Source organism: Mesoplodon densirostris, chromosome 15 (assembly GCF_025265405.1).
Source record: "Mesoplodon densirostris isolate mMesDen1 chromosome 15, mMesDen1 primary haplotype, whole genome shotgun sequence".
In the NCBI taxonomy this organism is placed as follows: Eukaryota; Metazoa; Chordata; class Mammalia; order Artiodactyla; family Ziphiidae; genus Mesoplodon; species Mesoplodon densirostris.
In genome coordinates, this window is record NC_082675.1 from 68378267 (window position 1) to 68392356 (window position 14090).

Consider the following 14090-nt stretch of genomic DNA (forward strand, 5'->3'; position numbering starts at 1 on the left):
TGGCTTTTTATAATGTATTAATCCTTCAAAGATCTAGGTTTGGATATCTCTATTTTTTCTATTACATTTTTATTTCACATTTCAGAAATTTCAGCTTTTACTCTATTTCCCTCTTTCTGGAATCAATCAATGTTCCCCTTTCTCCCCAAATTTCTTAAAATAAGTTCTTAGTTCTAGTTTTGTTTTCCTTCTTTAATTATGAAGGTTTTTTACTATCCATTTTCTCCTAAATACTCTTTTCCTTGTGTACTGTAAGTTTTGGTATAATGTATTTTCTTTTTAACTACTTGCTTTATAGATAAATTATAATTTCCATTTTAATTTTAGCCAGAACTATGTGAGTAGTTTAAAAAACAATTTTTGGAAGCAGCTAACATATTTTTGTCACAATTTTTTTTCTCTAATTTTATTGCCTTATCAGAGAATATGGCCTACAAATGTCTGCTGTAAGTTTTAAGGTTTTCTTTGTGTTCAAATATTTAATTTTTTGATATATTATAAGAATATATAAAAAATTATGTTCTCTGAAAGATTTAAGGTTCTTTTGTAGCACTTAATTCCACTGTATTTTTACTTTCATTTATATTTTTAGCTTTGATCTAGTGGAATTGACTAATCTGGAGAGAGTTTTGTTTCCCAGTAGACTTTTACAGTTATCTAATTATTCCTGCTTTTTTAATACTTTTTGGTTTACATATTTAGCTAATACATTATTTGGTTTACACAGCTTAAGTTTAGGACCATTTGTATCTTTTTTTAAAGGTGTTTGTTTACTATTTAAATGGACGGTTTTTACCTTGTTCATTGTTTTTAATCTTTAGAAGCAAGTTGTTTGCTATTAATTTTGCCTCCTTTGCCTTGATATTGTTTTCACTGGACTGGTATCCCTTGGTTCGTTTCTTCATATCACACTTCTTTTTTTTTTTTTTTTTTTTTTTCCGGTACGTGGGCCTCTCACTGCTGTGGCCTCTCCCGTTGCGGAGCACAGGCTCCAGACGCGCAGGCCCAGCGGACATGACTCACGGGCCCAGCTGCTCCGCGGCATGTGGGATCTTCCCAGACCGGGGCATGAACCTGTGTCCCCTGCATCGGTAGGCGGACTCTCACCCACTACACCACCAGGGAAGCCCCATATCACACTTCTTTATCAGTTTATTGTATAGCTCTTTCCTCCAAATAGCCTATAGTCAGGATCTGCTTTTAATCCAATCTGACAGTTTGTCTTTCAATAGGGCAATTGAGTATATTTTTGTTTAATGTTAGAACTTTTATGCTTGATTTTGCTTTCCATATCAAAGTTTTTCAACTTGGGCACTACTGATATTTGGGACCAGATAATTCTTTCTTGTGAAGACTATCCTATCCATTGTAGACTGTTTACCAGTATCACACGGCTTCTACCCACTAGATGGCTTTCACATCCCCCTCCAGTTGTGACAACCAAAAATAACTCCAGGTGTTGCCAGATGTCCTGTGGTGGGGAAAAATCCCCACGCTTCCCCAACTCCAATTAACATCTGCTTTATACATTTTAAAAACCACAGTTGTCTTATTCCAGGCCTAGAAGCTCCACACATAGGTTATTTGTGTGGGCAACTTCATCTGGGTTACATGTATCTAGGGTGACCAGCCATCTCCTTTGTCTGGACTGAGCAGATTCCTCAGACATGGTACTTTCAGTGCTAAAATCAGGAAAGTCTTGGGAAAACCAGAGTGAATTGGTCACCTTGGATGTACCTCTTCAGTCCTGTTCTTATACAGTATAGACTTGACCAAAGAGAACAGCCCAGTAAGGTCCATTCAGCCACTAACCCAGTTCTCATTTTTCACTGTTTCCCCAGTTGACGCATCCTGGTCTAAGTACATTCTGAGCTCAGAGTTGTGAAATTGTATTAAAAATCCTTAGACATTTGTCTCTGAGAGTCATACTAACATGCTTCTACACAGATATGAGGCCTATCCTGTACCCTTTTAGATATAATCATATCTGTATATTATATTATTTATTCTTTACTGTAGTTTTCTCTACTCTTAAGTTTTCCTCATTTTGAAAGCCCTTCTGGATCATTTGTTGTTTCATTAATATTCCTCCCACCATCCCCCAAGTATTTTCCTCAGGATACTTAGGTAAAATACTTTCTGAGTTCTTATTTATCCTTGAATAACTTAATTTTACTCTGATAGGTGAATGGTAACTCTGCTAGGTATAGAATTCTTGAGTTCTTGTTCTTTTCTCTCTTGAGTTCTTTTTTTTCACGTGGTCCTCAAGCTTCTAGGATTGCATATGAACAGAATGATGCCAGTTTGATTCCTTTAGATTTGTGCTTTTTTTCTCTCTTTTTCTGACCGTACCACACAGCTTGTGGGATCTTAGTTCCCTGAACAAGGATTGAACCTGGGGCCACGGCGTGAAAGCGCTGAGTCCTAACCACTGGACTGCCAGGGAATGCCCTAAACTTGCACTTATATGATTTTTCTCTTGTCCTTGTTTTATTTTTTAAAGATAATAAGCACACATTACCCTTTTATATCTATCTCCTCACTGCTACTAACAGTTTGGATCTTGTGATGGTGGAAAGAGTGTCAGGGGAGGAAAAGAACTGCCTCTCACCTTCTTTCTTTATTTTTTAATTAATTAATTAATTAATTTTTGGCTGCGTTCGGTCTTCATTGCTGCATGTGGGCTTTCGCTAGTTGTGGCGAGGGGGGCTGCTCTTCATTGCTGTGCCCGGACTTCTCATTGTAGTGGCCTCTCTTGTTGTGAATCATGGGCTCTAGGCGCACAGGCTTCAGTAGTTGTGAAGCGCAGGCTCAGTAGTTGTGGCTCGCAGGCTCTAGAGTGCAGGCTCAGTAGTTGTGGCACACGGGCTTAGTTGCTCTGCAGCATGTGGGATCTTCCCAGACCAGGGCTCAAACCCACGTTCCCTGCATTGGCAGGTGGATTCTTAACCACTGCGCCACCAGGGAAGTCCCTCACCTTCTTTAACTTAAGGGCAAATATCTATTTTTCAATAAATATTTTGTTTGGTTTTAAGGAATTCTCTATTTGTTCGTGAAAAAAAATCCATTTGGCATTTATCTGGGAGCTCTCATCCTCTGCTCTGCATTTCTACTGCCCTAGAGGCCCTCCCAGAGGAAATAGACATGAGTGGGGTGTAGGAGAGGAGGAGGGCATCTTCCTGTCGCCCAGATTCTGATGGTTATGAAGAACGTGAGGAGCTCTGCTTGTGGTCTAGAACCTCTTGTGGGTCAGAATGCCATCTGGATCATGTTTTCAAGAGAACATCACAACTCAAAGAATTATTCAGGAAATTCACATTCTGGGTCTGGTGTCTGAGACTTGATGTATACACATGAAATGCAGGAAAGATCCCTCCTCTCTGAGCTGAGCTCTCTTGCTTTCTATCAAAGCAGTTTTTCGAAAAGCACATTTTATAACAATCCCATCTTCTGAAGAAACCAGAGGGAGTGGTAAGTAGATGAAACATCCGTGACCTCACAGCTGGAAATGGAAGGGAAACAAGTCAATTACAATGCTCTCAGAATATTAGGAGCCATCAAGAATGCACAGAGGGATTTTATTCCATGCTCTGGGGGCCCCTATTTTTGGATCAGTGGCTGTGAAGGTGAACTCATCCTGTAAAGTTCCATTCCAATGCGACCTTCACCATGAAGTTCTTAGCAGGAAATGGATTCTTGCTGCTCCAAATCCTGAGAATACTTTAGGTCACTCATGACACTCACGCTGTCTTAGGTCTTGAGCTATTTTTGTTCACATCTTCTTTTTCCTTCTCGGGGGTGGTTGTTACAGGCAGGGGTTGTCTGATCCATGGCTGTATTCTCCTTAGTCTTTAGCCCAGTGTCTGAAGCATAATAGGTGTTTAATACTGGCAGAGAGGTGGATGGATGGATGACTTAAAGAAAGAAACTTGAATCTTCCTATTTGATATTTTTCCCCCGGGATAAATTTCCTTCATCTATCTGGTTAATGTTAGTTTTAGGTCTATATTCCATTCTATTGCTATATGCCTTCCAGCCATCCATGGTTTTCCTTCTAATTTAGTTTGGTGTATATTTAAACCCAGATCAGAAAGATCTTGCATTAAGTAAGCCTCCAGGGTGTCAGTAAACATCAGGTAGCTATAAGGTATCTTTTAACCATTAATTTGCTTTCCAAAAGTTTTCCAATTTTTCTTTCTCTTCACTTCCTCTTACCCCTCCTATCCTTGCATTGTCTTTACTACCCTTGGCCATCCCCTCTTACCTACCCCAATATACAAATATACCACATACCAAAACACTCTGTTATTTTGTTTATGGACTAATACTGATATTGTGTTCCATTTCTGTGGTGAATTTCTTTAGGTTTTTTGTTGTTGTTAAGATTAAAGATACTCTTCCCCCAGTCAGGAAAACATCTTAATAAGATATGGATTTTTATCCTGGGCACAGAGCCTAGGAGAGAATTGGGATTTTATAAGATTCCACTGTATCACAGGACTTTGAATATGCATCTCTGAGTTACAACAGACGACATTGACTGGAGTATTAATCTTTAACCCCTTCTTATTTTCAAACTATTTCTAAAAATCCTTTATTTTGATCTACATTTAAAAACAAATAAAAAGTGTTTTGCAACTTCTAATGATTTCCAAGAATATTCCCTTAGCTACAGGTCTTATTTACTGAGCTAACATTATGACTGAATCTACATATTGACAGGGTTTTCTCCATCAGTCTTTAGAAAAGATGCCTAAATGCATAAGACTTGAGGGAATTATGAGTCTGTGTACAACAGGACTTCAGTTACTAGAAATTCTATATTCTCTGTTGGCTAGTAAAACTATTCTTGGTTGAAAGGAAGAACAATCAGCTCAAACTAGGATGCAGAAAGGAACCTGCTAGATTTTCTGTACCTAACCACAGTGTTAGAAGGACAAATGTATAGTCATGCTTCAGTGCAACTGAATATAGGGTGGGTGCCAACAGTTCTTCTTTCTTCTCTGCTTCTTCTGTATGTTGGCTTCATTGATGCAAATTACATTCTGCCACAGGGCTGGAATCCTGGCCACCAGCAGCTCTGAAGCCCTGTATCTCTCACCTTGCTTCTACAGAGAGCCTGGAAAGTCAATCTCTATCCAAATGTGAAAAGCATTGAGCAGTACTGTAAATTGACTCATCTTGGATGAGGAATAAGGCCCAGAGCTATCAGTGGTCACCCCAGGACACTGTCAGTAAGTCTATGGTGATACCCAAATATTCAAACCCCACATTTAACATAGGAGTGGGACTGTTCCCAGAAAATTGGAGCTGCTATTCTGTGTAGACTAAATGTTAGTCTTTTTTTTTTTTTTAATGAAGGCTAAGGGGCAGAATTTTGAGAAAAGAAACTTTATGAGGAAGCATTTGTAAGGGATGAAAATTACTTCCTGCTTCTTTGTGAGGAGGTCTCCTGAGGGTGAAAATTCTAGGAATGAGTAGCAAGTAATCTCATTTTTTTCCTGAAGTTTGATTCAACTATCTTTCTTCCTTTAAACTCTCAAATTATAATCCCAGGTATAAAGTGTGTTCTCAGTAAACCCTTGTAAACTTGACTTAGAGCACTTAGCATCTGAGTTCCACTGTACCACACATCATTACCCAAGGGGGGGCTTCAGTATTCACAGGGCATGATTGTGGTTTCTCATGTCTGTCAAGTCATTCTGTATATAAGATTTGTGACAGGAGGAAATGGGAGGTAAGGATGAAGGGGATGTCCGGCTCAGAGTCTCCAAGACCTTAAATGTCCTGACTGAAAAGACCCCATGACTTGGTTAGGATGGGCCTGATCCTCCCTGCGTATTTAACCAGGTGTTTCTCTAAAGGTCTATAAAATTTGGTATTTCCCAGTTTTAAACTTGCATTTGAAGGTCCAAGAAGGCAAATTAACGTTTGCCAATACTCGATGATACTCGAGTATTTTGTGATACTCGATGTTTTTTTGTTTTGGAACGAGGCCAAGAATGTGTCCGTGTAAGATGTCCCAGTTTGTCACAATCCCTGGAAATCGTGTCAAGGGAACTGGCATTGGAGAAAAGTGGACTGTTCCATGGAAAGAAGCAACTCCTTCATTACATGTTAGACTATCATGCCCCCAAAGCTTGCAGATGTCTATTCACACAAAATATCTTTATTGCCCTGAATTGAATTAATCCTCACTGGGAAACTGAGAATCCTATCCTACTGATCTTTCTCCTAGCCTCTTGGCATCAGAAAGACCTTTATGTTCATCTACTTCAGTGTTTCTCAAACTCTAATATGCCTCAGAATAATTTGAGGAGTTCGCTGAAAATGTAGATTCCTGGTGCCATCCCAGACATTCTCGTGCAAGAGATTGGTAATGGAGGGCAACAAGGAATCTGTATGTGTTTTGACAATCAGTTCAAATAATCTGAGACAGACAGCCTGCAACCACGCTGTGACAAATCTAAGTCTAGCTCCATCTTCCTCCCAAAGGGTTGCCTTTTCTGTCAGTGGACATGTATCCTCATCAGCTGAGTAACCACCTGGCAGGGGATTTATGGAGAGGATTCCAGCATAAGAAGTAAAGCTGAACCACAATGAACATTTTTGAGTCCTAAAACCTATGTTTTGATCTTTTTTATAACATCAATGATTGATCGTTACCCACACTTTCTTGTAATATTTCTGGTGAGATGATGCCCACTACATTACAAAATTGTCTTATTTTATTACTAAATGAATCTAGTTAATCATACTTGATTAAATGAAAGTCATCGTCACACTGACCCCCTTTCTAATCTCTATGCTAACAGAGTACATCTCCTGCTTTGTCTGCAATGCAGCTTTTCAGGTATTTAAAGACATTCATCACACCCCACTAAGCGTTTTCTATTCCAAGATGAACTCTGCTAATTGTTTTCATCATTCTACGACATGGTTTCCAGGTTTTGATCCCCCAGGTTAACCTTCCAGACTTGTTCTAATCATTCAAACATGCGTGTAACTCAACACAGTGGTCTAGATAGAGCTTAACTACTGGGGAAAACTAGGGTCTGGGTTTTGAGGAATGGGATGGTGGAGGAGGGAATGCGGACAGATTTCGGCCATTGCCACCTCAAACTGGGAGACCATACTTCTTTTTTTTTTTTAAACATCTTTATTGGAGTATAATCGCTTTACAATGTTGTGTTAGTTTCTGCTGTATAACAAAGTGAATCAGCTATATGCATATGTATATCCCCATATCCCCTCCCTCTTGCATTTCCCTCCCACCCCCCACCATCCCACACCTCCAGGTGGTCACAAAGCACCAAGCAGATCTCCCTGTGTGATGCAGCTGCTTCCCACTAGCTGTCTATTTTACATTTGGTAGTGTACATATGTCAGTGCTACTCTCTCACTTCGTCCCAGCTTCCCCTTCCCCCTCCCCGTGTCCTCAAGTCCATTCTCTATGTCTGCATCTTTATTCCTGTTGGGAGGCCATACTTCTGACTTGCTAAAAAATGGCATTTGCCTTCAGGAAAAAAGTCAAAAAAAATTTTTTTTGGCCCACATAGAGTCCCTGATAAACAAAACTCAGATTGTTTTTCATTCTAGGAACTTCTGTCAAGCAGGTTTTCCTCCATCTGACTTGAGTACTTGTTTTTTCTGAACTTACATGAAGCCATGTAAATGAAAGAATGGATTTATTTTGGTCAGTAAGGCATTCTTTAGACCATTCATTCCACCCCCAATCCCCATTCCATCCCCAACAATTTTCTCGGTGTGACCTAGACTAACTGTGTTAGTGTGACTCACACTAACTGTGAGTCCATATAATACTTTGAAAATTTCTAACATGTAATATAGGGCTCCTTTAAAGTTTATCTTTTGCCTCCCACCTCCACTAATGGTAACTATGTGAGATGATGGATGTATTAACTTGATTTTGATAATTATTTCACAACATTATATGTGTGTGTGTGTGTGTGTATATATATATATAATCACATTGTACACCTCAAATTTATAGAATTTATTTGTCAATTTTACCTCATTAAAGCTGGAAAAATATCCAAAATTCTGAGGGCTGAGAGCTAGCTTGCTTTGAATGTGGTTTCAGATAAGCAGCCACACAGACCAGCTGAATCATGACGGCTACGTAAAGGTCTTTCTCCCCATTACAGAGTATATCTGTTCGGAAGTGGGACCGGGAGTAGCAGTCATTCTACAGAAACAGACATCAGACAAGACGATTAAATCCACACCAGCATGCAGAGAGCCCGACTTTTGACTGCTAAGGTACAACACATCTCATAGGCACCTCATCGAAGAAAAATAACAAAAAGAATTATTTTTATTTTCAGAAAGATAAAATGGAATTGATCTTCTGGTATATGGAAATTCTTTTTCTTTATTTTCTAAACGTTTTGAATCCTGACAAGCTAGGGAACACCTTAGGTCCTTCTTCCTCCAATCCCCAACTTTCCTAAGACTGATCATCACAGAGCTTTTTATATTTTTATTTTATGGCAGCTCAAACAAAACTTGTGTTTTCCTCCTCATCCCAAAATCCCAAGGGCCTTGCTATGTATACAGTGTGGGGTGCAAATGCCATTTGATTAATGTGATTATTCCCCACAGTTGCAGGTAAGTTGCAGTTAAATATGAGAATACAATTAATGTAAAACTTTATATACATTTTCCTGTTTACCCTACTCAATATACTTGTTTCAAATTATGTCATGATTATTTTAATGTCTATGTAACATATCTGGAGGTTATGCCATGTTCCCCATTTGTATCTCTATAAACATTGTATATCATATATGTAGCTTATATATGTAACATAAAGCTTATATGTGTATATCTCTTTTTGTCTCTCTATCCTTTTCTCCCTCTCTCTCTCTCATGTATAGGTATGTATGCATAAAAATTTGGCTTATGTCAGTTCTACCGGCTTTAGTTTAGTGAGATCATTGTTGTTAATTTCAGCTGTGCTTAGAGCAAGGTAATTCAGGTGTAAATTAAATATCTAAAAGTTGTGTAACAGATGGAGTCTCCTCTAAAATATGAGACAGAGTGACCAAATGTCTCTTCCTCAAACTTGCCATCCAGGTCCCTGAATATCTTTATCTAAGAGACTCACTCTCAAACCCCTATTTAGAATGCCATGTACCTCAAATATATATTTTTCCATTCTAAGAATACAACCATTAGGGTGTCAAGAATTCATTTTCAGTTTTGGGTTAATATTCATCTAAGTCTTTTGGCAGGGACAGGGCATTTTGATAATACGAATGCCTTAATTCCTCACAGCACCATTCTGAACTTTTTCTAATCAAAAAAGGAGAAAATAATTTCTCTTTTCCATTAAATATTCAGTGGGCAAACACTAATATGAAAGAAAATTGAAATTCTCTCCGTAGCACACTCAACAAATGACAGTTTAGATTATATTAGAAATACTGTAATTCTTTTCAGGTCAGTTAACTGAGCAAGAAATGGAAATCTAAAATGAAGCTAAAACATCGTATTAAGTATTACAATGTGTGCCTCCATCTCTCGGCAGCATGGGATGGTGGAAGGGCTGAAGGCTTTGGAGGCAGAACAGACTCAAGGGAAAATCTGGCTTCTGACACACACAGCTGAGTGGCCTTAGATGACATTCTTTGTGAGTCAGTGTTTTTCACCTGAATCCATCAGGTCTCTGGACCCTCCACCAAGTGAAGGCTCTGATGAGACATTTGCAAGTCCAGAACTAAATCTAATGGGCCCTGGACCAGCATGGTTTCCTCAGCGTTGGTAAACCTCCCCCACTGATGGAGAACCTCTGGATAGGATGCTCGCTGGTGATGCTGGAGGCTTAGCCCCTCTGTGGTCCTTAATGGGCTCCATTGCTCTGGACCGCGTTGGGGGCTGGAATACTTTCTCCAAAAAAGGCTGAAATGATTCTCTGAGCAGCTGTCTGTTCTCAAGTAATTCTTTTGTTTGTTTATCTATCCCAGTAAGACAACCTTTAGGGCTCTTTAGTATTTGAAAGAGGTATTTATTCTGCTTTTTTCTTATCTGTTGTTTGCTTGTAAGTGCCTGTGTTAGAGTGAAGTGCTACCAGAGCACTGCTAATTGTTTTGCTTCAGGTTCATCTTTCTCCTGCTGCCCTGGTGGCCACATGATTGAGTCCTCTTACCCACAGTGACCCCTCCTTTCCATCACCTGGTGCTGCATACTGTGCTTTGGTTAATGGTGGCTTCTCCCTTTTGACTTGTACCTGCATGGACCTGAAGCAGAACTGCAGCTTCACAGCTTCCTAGCTTCCTATTGTAGGTCACTGGTATTAAAGTCAGTGAGGGAAGGATTCTTTCTTTTAGACCCTCCCATCCTTCTCTACAACCTCCCTGAGGGACTCTGTTCTCATCCTTAGAAGCTTATTGGTGGTCCAAGGATCACTTCCCTTTTTAGGCTCGCATTTAAGTCTCTCCTATCTAAACAAGGATTCAGGCCCTTCTGTATCTTCCTTAAGGCCCCTAAGTGTGAAGTTAATCTAGGGTTTGGCAAACTGTGGCCTGGCAGCCTAAAGCCTTATTGGAATACAGCTGAATCCATTCCTTTGCCCAATGTCTATGGCTGTTTTTGTTCTGCAAAGGCAGATTGCAGTAGTTGCAACAGAGACTGTATATGTCCCATGGAGCCAAAAATATTTACTCTCTGGCCCTTTAAGAAAAAGTTTCCTGATCCCTGAGCTAATGTAAAGGAAAAACATCTGAGATAAAATGGCAGTGGTGATGATGACTAGTGGACTGTTCACCACAGATAGCCCATTGTCATTTTAGTGGGACTCTTGCTGTTTAAACCCAAAGGAGTGATTCAGCCAAAGAACACAAATAATAAGTGGGGAATGGTGCTATTCATGGCCTCTTGTAATTGCTGGTAGGGCATTGACCACTTCTCTGTGATATACATCAGGGTTCTCAAAGTGTGGTCTCCAGATCATCAGCGTCTCCTGGGATCCTGTTGGAAATGAAGAATCTCAGGCACCACCCCAGACCAATAAATCAAACTCTGGGGGTGAGGCCAATAATGTGTGATTTAAGAAGTTCTCTAGGTGATTCTGAAGGATGCTAACATTTGAGAACCACAGATGTATGTAAAAGGGTTTTGCAAACTTTAAGGAGTTAGATAAGTAAAACATTGCACATTCTGTTACATGTTGAACCAGACTTCATCATATAGAAAGAATTCTTTCTATTCTTTCTATTGAGGTAGAATTCTTGTTCTTTTCTGGTATTGAAGTAGCTAAATAGTGATGTCCAACATGCTGTAGCGATGAACACATAGAACAAGGTTCCTGGGGTCTAGATTGCATCTGGAGAGAGAAATAAAAAGGTGAAGTTTATCACTGGGGAATTGGTTCAAGCAAAGAAGATTCCTCTGCATAAACTGGCCTTCACGATCTTTCAGGCTTTCTACTTGAGATTAATAGTAATCTGCAAATGTTCTTTCAGCAGTGGGTTCAGCTGTAGATATGATGATGATTCCCATTTTATAAAGAAATCATAAGATGGAAATGAAGCTTAGACATTAATTTATCCAAGCAAACCCAGCCAGTCAAATGACAGAACCAAGATATGCCCCCAGACTCTCTGTTGACAGAGTTAGTTATCCTCTATAACACATGCTTTTCCAGGATGGGACAAATGGAAGGTTCTTCAAGACATTAGCAATGACACCTGTTAAAACTGCTTCTGCTGAACTGTCCTGCATTTATCTAGCCAAGTCTGGATTCATGGATCTCTGACTGAATATGAAGTGATCAGAAAGCCAAGTGTCTAGTAATAAGGATGTGGATCCTCCGGAGTACAATGCATTTTAATAACCTCAGGCAGGGTGGGAAATGGGGTGGTGGTGGTGCCCTACTAGATTCTCTGTGCTGCAGTGACCCCCAAGCTTGTGGTAACCTGGGGAAAATTACTTCATTGCATCATAGCTTGAATGAACTCATGTGGACCACAGATGCTCCTGGAACAAACCCATTTCACCCAGGGAGACTTCTGGGGAGGGTGAAGCTTGGCAAAACACTTTTTAAAAAGTCAGTATTCCTATTGTTTTTCCTAAAATAAATTGCTGAAATTATCCCTTGATATAATGTTCTTGAGGATATACAAATAGTCTACGATAGTACATAGCAAGTATGAATTTCAGAATAAAAATCGAAGAAGCATCTCAGTGAATTGTGAACTCCTAGAGGATTCTTCATATCCCAGTGCATGCCGCAGTGCCTTGAACACAGAAGGCGCTCAGAATATGTTCAGAGAATGATAAATCTGGCAAGAGACATTAATTATTATAGTGATGCTAGAAAGAGATTCCTAAGCACAGGAGTCTATTTTCAAGACTATTTTTAACACACCAAAGGTCCTATACTATTATGATGGATGTGAATAAATGGGTATGCTACAGATGTTGACAACATCTTAGTCTCTTGCCTATAAACCATCGCCTCATAAACAAGTCTTTTTTTCCCTTCTACTGCTTCACTGTGGCCAGGTCACAGTAACCTGAGAAATGCAGGTTGCTTTTGCCATTTGATGGGTATCTTCCCTTTGACAGTACTGTCTCCTGCCCACGCCCTCCAGCCCAGATGCCCTCATAGTGCAGCAGGGGGAAGACAGTGGCAGGGGTAGGGGGAGAGTTACATTGCACCAGCCTCTAGCCTAGACCTGACCGCCCCTAGTCTAGGATCAAAGCCAAGACATAAGAACACACTATATTAAGCTTTTCTTGTTGCTGTGCTGCTGCTGTGGGTGAGAATGTGAAGGAGAATGATGAAGAGGCTTAAAGGGGAAAGAGAGATGCAGTCTTAAGCTCTGCCGGACACAGAGAACTTTGGAAAGAGTCCAAGTCAGCTTGGTGTAGATCGGGTCACCACTGCTGCTAAAATAATTTCGGTGAAAATCCAGATCTATAGAAAAGATATAAGTAAAAGTGAATCCAAATAAGGTATTGATCTTACTTCCCACTCACCTCTCTTCTGGTGATAAATCACCCTCATCTCAAACTGCAGCTCCCCTATGATGAGGAGAACTGTATTTCTTGACCACGAAGACTAACACAGTGGTCTCATCCCTTGTATGAAAGGGGCGGGCATTTCAGTGATTGAAATGGAGGAGCTGGGGACAGGGTAGTGACGTCTTGCAGAGCCCCATGTGGTGGCAGTGGTGGGGGCCTCTGTGAGAACAGCTGCACTTCCATGAGCAGTCATGGGCCCACAATAGACGTGACCACATGTGGCAGGGCTAAGGGGCTGGGGCAGGTGCTTGGGCCCCAAGGGGAAGACACTGTTGTTTGCCTACCAACCACTGTCTGACCTGTCTCCCTTGTCTCAAAGTCTTGTCTGGACCAGGTAACAATGCACTCAGCAAACAGTGGCACCCCTGGGCTATAACTGATGCACTACAATTGATTTAAGTTCATTGTGGTTACCTTGTTTTCCTCTTCCTGTGATTGATTTAGCTGCAGGCACATGACATTATTCTGGCCCTAGAGACCTAAGGAGAAATTCACTGGAGGCTCCTGGGAAAGATTTTCCTACCTAGTTTTATCTTTTTAAGGAAGGGGATTATCAATGCAGGAGAAGAGGTTTTCTCTCTCAGAATCTGTTGTATGAGAAGGTGATACCTGGGTCTGAGACTGTCATTTTGTGACTGTATTAGTTTCCTAAAGCTGCTGTAACAAATTACCACAAACTTGGAGGCTTAAAGCAAAATAAATTGATTCTCTCACAATTAAGACCAGAAGTCCAAAATCAGTATCACTGGACTAAAGTCAAGCCCCTGGAGGCACCAGGGGAGAATTCTTGCCTCTTCCAGGTTCTGGTGGCCGTCAGCATTCCCGAGCTAATGGCTATATCACTCCAAGTTCCATGGTCGTTATCTGAAAATCTTTCTCTGCTCGTCTTCACATCTTCTTCTCTTCTATGTGTTGTCAAATCTCCCTTTGCCTCCCTCTTATAAGGATACATGTGAGTCCATTTAGGGTCCACCTGGATAGTCCAGGATAATCTCCCCATGTCAAGATAGTTAACTGAGTCATACCTGTAAAGACCATCT